We start from the raw sequence: 9,177 nt of genomic DNA on the forward strand, positions 1-9,177 counted from the left end.
GGCCCTGAAGCACTGATCCTTACAGCACCTCACTATTAACTGCCTGCCAACTTGAAAATGCTTCGTTTATGCCCACTCTTTGCTTCCTCTCCGTTAACATATCCTCTATCCACGCTATTACTCTCAACACCATGATCCCTTATCTTGCCTATTAACATTTTGGATGGCACCTTATCGAATGCCTTTAGGTAATCCAGGTATACTGCATCTCCTGGTTCCCCTTGACATGCTCTTTCAAGCCAGAATTGAACCAGAGACCCAAGGATAACTCTGGTTTGCTTTCCATTGCAGTTCACCACTTTTCAAACTCAACCATTAAAGGGGAGCAGTGAAAACAATTCTCTTTCCTGATTGTTCGCCACACAACTTTCAGAGTGTTGTGTATTCAGTGTGTAAAACTATATGAAGTCTTTAATGGAGCAGCTATGTTGGAACACCTTCCAACAGAGAGGGCAGCAGAGACATAGTATTGTAATTGCAATACAATCAGCCAGTTTAATACTGTATACAGCACTCCCTCCCAACTTATTTTTTTTTCATTAAATATAAAATGGTGCTTGTATATAATTTCCCATATTACAATAACAATACTTGAAACTTAACAGGTTAAGTTGCACACCTGTTTTTACTGTAATCACAATGAAAACATGTAAAAAAAAGTTTTTCTTTAACACCTGTCTTTCACAAAAATATCATCATCGACAAGGAGTAATGAATAGAACAACTTATTTCTTCCTTCCTACATACTTTCAATTAACCTATCTGGATTCTTTCTCTTTCTGTCTGGATATCTTCTTCCATTTCCATTAGCTTGACTCTGCTCTCCCAATATCTCAGACTGTGTTGACCCTGAACTTTGACGACCAACTCCACTTAATGGTTGGGACTGAGAAATTGATTGATTCATCTTAATCAAAGACCCTGACTCAATTTGCTCTACTGGTGGATTCTGTGATACTGGCAAACATTCAGTTCCTTTGTGACTTGCACTTTAATTCTGACTTTCACTTGGGACTGTTGGAATTTGGACGATGGGAGGTTTCTCATGCTGTCCTTTTGTCAGATTTTCTCTTTCATGATGCTGACAGAGTCTCTCTCCAATCTACACTAGATATCTGAATGCACATAGTTTTTTCACAACAACTCCAAACACATACCTCTCCTTGCCACCGCAGTGGTTTTACATCATGACCTTTTGACCTGCAGTGAACTCTCTAATTTTCATGCCTCGTGTATCATGATTAATTTTCACTCTGTCTTGCTTTTCTCTTATTTGGTTATTGATGTCAGGCTGAAGCAAACTAAACCTTGTCCTCTGGCAACCCATAAATTGCAAACCAACTTCTCAAAACCTCAATAGTTTTGGTACTTGTGGTATTGGGCATAGACTCATCATTTATCCACTTGCTGTAGCTATCAACCAAAATAAAATACTTTCCCTTCCACTTCAAAGAAATTGACATGTATGTGTTCCCACAGTTTCCTTGTGTTTGACCATTGTTATGGCATGACTGCACAGGACAAAGCCCCCAATCAAAATATATGATTCTGACTGTGGTGGGAGCAATGCACAGTCAATTCAGTCCCACCTCCCCACAGGTCACATCGTATATATCTTAAAGCTTTCCAAATCAAAGAAAACAGCAGCCGCATTGAAACAATCTAATAATCCCCAAATGAGATGAAACAAACCAGGTATTTTTAGATATCAACTAATTAACTACTTATTTTAAAAAAAACTAAAATCTTAAACACTACTAAGATAAACCAAGATCTAAAGACCTTACAACTTATTTAAAAAAATCAAACTCCTGCAGTCGCATAAATGGAAAAGTCCTGGGGAAAATTGATGTACAGAGAGATTTGGGTGTTCAGGTCCATTGTTCCCTGAAGGTGGCAACGCAGGTCAATAGAGTGGTCAAGAAGGCATACGGCATGCTTTCCGTCATCGGACGGGGTATTGAGTACAAGAGTTGGCAGGTCATGTTACAGTTGTATGGGACTTTGGTTCGGCCACATTTGGAATACTGCGTGCAGTTCTGGTCGCCACATTACCAAAAGGATGTGGATGCTTTGGAGAGGGTGCAGAGGAGGTTCACCAGGATGTTGCCTGGTATGGAGGGCGCTAGCTATGAAGAGAGGTTGAGTATATTAGGATTATTTTCATTAGAAAGACGAAGGTTGAGGGGGGACCTGATTGAGGTGTACAAAATCATGAGAGGTGTAGACAGGGTGGATAGCAAGAAGCTTTTTCCCAGAGTGGGGGATTCAATTACTAGGGGACACGAGTTCAAAGTGAAAGGGGAAAAGTTTAGGGGGGATATGCGTGGAAAGTTCTTTACGCAGAGGGTGGTGGGTGCCTGGAACGCATTGCCAGAGGAGGTGGTAGACGCGGGCACGATAGCGTCTTTTAAGATGTATCTAGACAGATACATGAATGGGCAGGAAGTAAAGAGATACAGACCCTTAGAAAATCGGCGACAGGTTTAGATAGAGGATTTGAATCGGCGTAGGCTTGGAGGGCCGAAGGACCTGTTCCTGTGCTGTGATTTTCTTTGTTCTTTGTTCTTTGTTCTTTATATACATACCCAAACTAATGGTAGTTTGGTGTTGAATTAACTGCCGAAAAAATAGGAATGACAATAAAGTCTTTGCAGATTTACATTCCTGACGAAATGGAATCTTCAATGTCGAAACAGTCCTCGGATGCTTGAAGTCGTTGCAGTTTTACGATGGAAAGAAAAGACAGATTCTTCAATGAAAGGAAATTCAGCAGTCCAGTTCAGCAGTTGAAGTGTTACTCTTCTTTTTCCAGCAATGAACACAGATCAATAATTTGTATTTTTTTAAAATAACCAATCTGGTTTAACCTTGTAAAATTTTGAGAGATAATAATAAACTACCCTTTCCTTCAGTTTAATCTCGTCTTCCAGCTCTCCTTTCAGATGCTTGCACAAAGCTGTGTCTGTCTGTCTCTGAACAAAACAGTTTTTTGCCAGCCAGTTTCAAAATCAAATGGTGACATTGTTCGTCCTGTTTCCCCTCTCTGTATGGTTGTATCCAGGCAACGAAGATTCACTTTCACTTGTTAACTTCTGATGCTGGCTGCCTTAAAGTACTGATCTTTTGCTGCCTTAAAGACACTCCGCAATATTTCCTGAGGAGAGAGAAAAAACAGGATCATGACACCATGGAATGAAAGGAAACTTGGTTGGATCATTTCTCATTCTGAGACACACTTCACAACTTTTCACCAACTCTTCAATATCTCTATCTACCTTTGGAGATCAAAAATAGCTTCTTGCTACTGTTTTCCTACGGACTATCCCTGTGTTCCTCTAACAACCTCTCTCTAAATCTTGTGGAATAATGACTCTTAAACCCCATAGGAGACAGCCTTGATCTACACTCAGTTCATTTCTACATGTGAAATATTCCTGCAATTTCTCATCATCACACTCTTTAGACCAGACATTCATGACATCATTGAGCACTTTACTGAGCACCACATCCTTGTGAGGTTCTTCACTAATTTCTCTGGCAGTCACTGGCAGGGTGTTGCAAACTTTTTTTTTTCAAAAATATACTTCATTCATAAAAATCTGTAAAAAGACACATTATAAATCAGTGCAAACCTGACATTTTAGAAAGTGTAATAGAGATCAGATTCCTTCGATACAGAACGTGAGTTTCCTCACAACTCTTCCCATTCCATCTTACATGCAATGAACATATGCATTACACAGCAAAAACGTATTTTGGGACATACAGCCCGAGGGTTTTACACTGTCGGCTGTTCATTGTCCTTTATCTTGACCTCGGCCTTGTGATGTCTAATTTTATCATTTGGTCCTTCTTGCTCAAAGACCATTTTAATGTCAGACGCACTCTTACTGATTCTTACTGTAAAAACTCGGCGCAGTTTAACCGTATTTTCTGAAGCCAATTCCTTCCCATCAGGGAGACTTTGTTCCCTCCTTCTACCACCAATGGTAAGTAATAGGATGCATTACCGTATTCCACCCAAACACTAACTTCACTTCCCACTGGAATGCTGTTGGAATAACTAGTCAGTTTCATACCAGTTTTGCGTAAGGGAATGTGCCTTAGGGACTCCTTGTACTCTCCTTCCAAGCAGCAGTTGGCAACCAGATGCCAGTGCCTGTGATAAAAATGTTGTGGTCCTTTGGTAATTTTAAATGGCTTGCTCCAAGCCTTTAAACTTATGCTTTAAAATGAAATAAAAATGTCAAACACAAGTTTGAATCACAGAGGGAGGGTGTGGGGGGAAGAAGGAGGGGCAGAGGGAGAGGACGGAGAGGGAGGAAGGTAGCAGAGAGACACGGGGAGAGAGGGGTATACGGGAAAGAGGGGGAGAGAGAGGGGGACACAGAAGGGACAGTGGATCACAGAAGGAAGGGTTAGAGGGGACAAGGGAGGAGTTGGATTGGGGAGAGACACAGGGAGAGAGGGGACACAGAGGGGAAGAGGATGGGCACAGAGAGGAGAAAGGAATACGGGAGAGGAATGGGCACAAAGAGGAGAGAGGGAGAGAGATATACACAGACAGGGGAGAGAGATGGAGAGAGAGAAAGTGATGAAAATCCCTCCTGACAGATGGACATCTCTCCGAATTCTCCTCATCCCTACATGAAGTGTTCGGGCAGACATTGACTGCATGTACAAGTACAATCAATGCCAGGTATATCACTAAACAGGGAGAAATGTGTTTAAAATCAGACTCTGTTTTGATGGTATTAAGTTGTCTGTACACATTATATACAGATTAATCACCCCCATGTCCATGACTGAGTCAATAACTTTGTCAAATGTCCGTGGTGCAACATGTTGGTGCCTATCCCTGCTTCCGAGATAACAGACACTGCTGCAGCTGTATCAACGATGAAAGTAAGTTGTCAATCTCCAACTTTCATATTTACTGTGGGTGCTGGAATTATATCTTCAGCCCTTTTACTCTCATCTTCCATGTGCTGTTTTTCTTGCTCTCTGACCGAGTACAACTCTTGATCTTCCTGCTCGATAATATCAACTTCTGTTTCCATATCCATCATATGTGCATTCGAGGACTTCCAGGCTCCTGAACTAGTTTCAGATCAACCACCACCTCGACCTGGTGAATTGCTGCAACCTGAAGCTTTTCCGTGACCTGGAACATTACTGTTTCCTCTACTCCTGTATGTCATCTGGATATGACCGACTTTCCCACAGGGATAGCACTTTGACTGGAAATGGGGGCATTTAGATGCTTGATGGCGACCATGACAACGGTAGCACCTAAATATCTGACTCTGAGTCAGTGAACTTGGCTGCCGTGGCAGGAGTCCTCCCCCTTTACATTGGGGACCTGGGATGGAGAGTGCTGTACAGGGCATTCCAGTGCCATAGGCTTTTAAGTAGATTCACAGGCTCCCAGGCTGCCTGTAGTTTCTGTGGCCTGGATAATTCCATGTACCAGGTTTCTGGGGAGTGTGTGAGATTGTAGCCCCTGGTTGAATATTTAAGGGGGCTACTCCTCAAGTATGGTTGCACTTCAGCCCCACACTCCTGATCTTTGGGTACCTGGTGCGGAGGGGGGTGGGCCGGGAGGAGGATCTCCTCGTCAGTCTGATCCTGGGCCTCGCCAAGATGGCGATTCACAGGTCCAGGCAGCGGGCCATTGGGGTTCGTCTACCCAGATTGCCTGCCCCTCTTCTGAGGTTGCATTTGTGCCGTCATGTCCCTGGAAAAGGAGCATGCGGTGTCCGTCAGTTCACTTGAGACCTTCCGTGACCGGTGAGCACCACATGGGCTGGAAAGCATTATTTAGTTTAGTTCAGTTTAGTTTAGAAATACAGCACTGCAACAGGCCCTTCGGCCCACTGAGTCTGTGCCGACCATCAACCACCCATTTATACTAATCCTACACTAATTCCATATTCCTACCACATCCCTACCTGTCCCTATATTTCCCTACCACCTACCTATACTAGGGGCTATTGCTAATGGCCAATTTACCTATCAACCTGCAAGTCTTTGGCATGTGGGAGGAAACCGGAGCACCCGGAGGAAACCCACGCAGACACAGGCAGAACTTGCAAACTCCAAACAGGCAGTACCCAGAATTGAACCCGGGTCGCTGGAGCTGTGAGGCTGCGGTGCTAACCAATGCGCCACTGTGCTTTAATTTAATTTTTATTTTATTTCCCTGTTTGAATAAAGTTACTGATTTAAAAAGCATGTAAACAGGGCTTGGGGAATAAAGGCCCCATCGCCAAAAAAATAAAAAAAACGGGTTAGATAGAGAGACAAGCTCCTGGTACACTTTCTTGACAAAAGAGGAGGAATGGAGAGAGATGGAGGGGTGACGAGAGTGGTTGGGGGGGAGGCGGGGGTGGTGACAGAGGAAGGGAGACAAAGGTATGTGAGGGGGAGAGAGACAGTGAGTGGAACGGGGTTGGGACGGGGAGATAGTGCGGGAGAGTAGTGAGTGAGGATGAGAGATGGGTTGGGTAGAGTGAGAGGAGGCAGAGGATGAGAGAGGGAGAGGGGCTGGGTGAAGGTGGATGTAGGGGGTGAAGGCAAGGGGAGGGAGGAGAGAAAGGGGAGAGGAATGGGGAGACAGGGAGAGGGTGTGTGTGGGAGGGGGCGGAGGGTAAGAGAGAGTCTGGGGAGGGGGGGAGAGAGAGAGACAAATAGAGAGAAAGAGGGTGACTGAAGGAGCAAGTGAGAGTGTAGATGAGAGAGAGTGAGAGGGAAAGAGAGGAACAGAGAGTAGGTGGAGGAGAGAGGCAAATGAGTGACGCAGTAGGAAAAGAGAGATTGGCTCAAGAGAAAGAAGATTAACAAGACAGAAATAGAGGAGCACAGAGATCTCAGAGGTTTGTAAGGCTTGAGGAGATTACAGAGACAGGAATGGTGTGTCGGGGCTGGAAGACATTATAGAGATAGTAGGGAGGGGTGTCTGGCTGGAGGAGGTTGTAGAGATAGTGAGGGGTGAGGCAATGGAGGGATCTGAAAGCAAGGATGAGAATTTTAAAATCAATGCGTTGCTGGACCGGGAGTCAATGTCAGGCAGTGAGCACAGGGGGTGATGGGTCAACGGGGTTTGGTGTGAGTTAAGATATGGGCAGCAGAGTTTTTTGGGATGACCCCAAGTTTAAGGAGGGTAGAATGTGGGAGACCAGCCAGGAATGCATTAGAATCGTCGAGTCTAGAGGTAACAAAGGAATGGATGAGGGTATCAGCAGCAGATGAGCTGAGGCAGGGGTGGAGTCGGGAGATGTTACAGAGGTTGAAATAGGCGGTCTTAGTGATGGAGTGAATATGAGCTCGGAAGCTCATCTCAGGTTGTGAACAGTCTGGTTGAGCCTCAGACAGTTGCCAGGGAGATGGATGGAGTCGGTGGCTCGAGAACAGAGTTTGTAGCAGCACGAAGAGAATGGCTTCTGCCTTCCCGGTACATAAATGGATGAAATTTCATATAAACATAGAAAATAGGAGCAGGTATAGGCCATTTGGCCCTTCGGGCCTGCTCCACCATACAAAAAAGATCATGGTTGATCGTCTAATTCAGTACCCTGTTCTCGCTTTCTCCCCATATCCCTTGATCCCTTTGGCATTAAGAAATATATCTATCTCGTTCTTGAATATATTTAAAGACTTGGCCTCCACTGTCTTCTGCAGGAGAGAATTCCACAGGTTCACCAGCCTCTGAGTGAAGAAATTTCTCCTCATCTCGGTTCTAAATGGCACACCCCATATCCTGAGACTGTGACCCCTGGTTCTAGACTTCCCATCCATCGGGAACATCCTCCCTGCATCTCGCCCATCTAGTCCTGTTAGAATTTTATAGGTTCCTATGAGATCCCCTCTCATTAGATTAGATTAGATTAGAGATACAGCACTGAAACAGGCCCTTCGGCCCACCGAGTCTGTGCCGAACATCAACCACCCATTTATACTAATCCTACACTAATCCCATATTCCTACCAAACATCCCCACCTGTCCCTATATTTCCCTACCACCTACCTATACTAGTGACAATTTATAATGGCCAATTTACCTATCAACCTCTTCTAAACTCTAGTGAAAATAGGCCCAGTCGACCCAATCTCTTCTCATCCGTCAATCCTGCCATCCCAGGAATCAGCCTAGTAAATCTTCTTAGCACTCCCTCCATGGAAAGAACGTCCTTCCTCAGATAAGGAGACCAAAATTGCGCACAATACTCCACATGTGGTCTCACCAAGGCCCTGTATAACTGCAGTAAGACATCCTTGCTCCTGTACTCAAATCCTCTTGCAATGAAGGCCAACACACCATTCGCCTTCCTAAAATGACTGGTGTACAAGGACACCCAGGTCTCATTGCACCTCCCCATTTCACAATCTATCACCATTCAGATAATAATCTGCCTTTCTGTTTTTACAACCAAAGTGGATAACCTCACATTTATCCATGTTATACTGCATCTGCCATGCATTTGCCCACTCACCCAAATTGTCCAAATCACACTGGAGCCTCTTTCAATCCTCCTCAAAACCCACATCCCCCCAGCTTTGTGTCGTCTGCAAACTTCCAAAATTTCTGCCCTCCCAGTGCTGGTTGTCAGATAAGCAGTTTAATATTTTATCAACAGTGGAGAGTTGAGAGAGGTGGTGGTGAGGTAGAGCTGGATGTTGTCAGTGTACATGTGAAAATTAACAGTGTGTTTTCAGATGATGTGGCTGAGGGGCAGCATGTAGATGAGAAATAGGATGGGATCAAGGATAGATCCTTGAGTGCGCTAAGAATTACACAAACAATGAATTTAAGATTGTCACTTAGGCTTGCAGTGTGACTAACTTACATTTGCTAGAAGCTACATATATTAAGATAGAGGAGCCTGTCCTCTTCAGACAAAAGGACCATGTCCAGGTGTTGCGCCTTTATTTGAATTAAACTAAAGCTTGGGAGAAATTAGTTCTCTAGCACGTTTGCCATGGCAACCAGAGTCAACTTGCCAACCAAGTAGCATGCTTTTCTCATGCAGTAAAAACTGTTGCTCCCTTTGAAAATTGGCATTCTTGCATCTGTCCTGATGAGTTCAAAACAAGAAACTTTGACAGCATGTCTCTATTTTCAGTAATACTCAAGTTCTGACCTCCCAAGCGATTATAAATACAGAATGCAAATTC

The sequence above is a fragment of the Heterodontus francisci genome, chromosome 29, assembly GCF_036365525.1.
Source record: "Heterodontus francisci isolate sHetFra1 chromosome 29, sHetFra1.hap1, whole genome shotgun sequence".
Taxonomy (NCBI): domain Eukaryota; kingdom Metazoa; phylum Chordata; class Chondrichthyes; order Heterodontiformes; family Heterodontidae; genus Heterodontus; species Heterodontus francisci.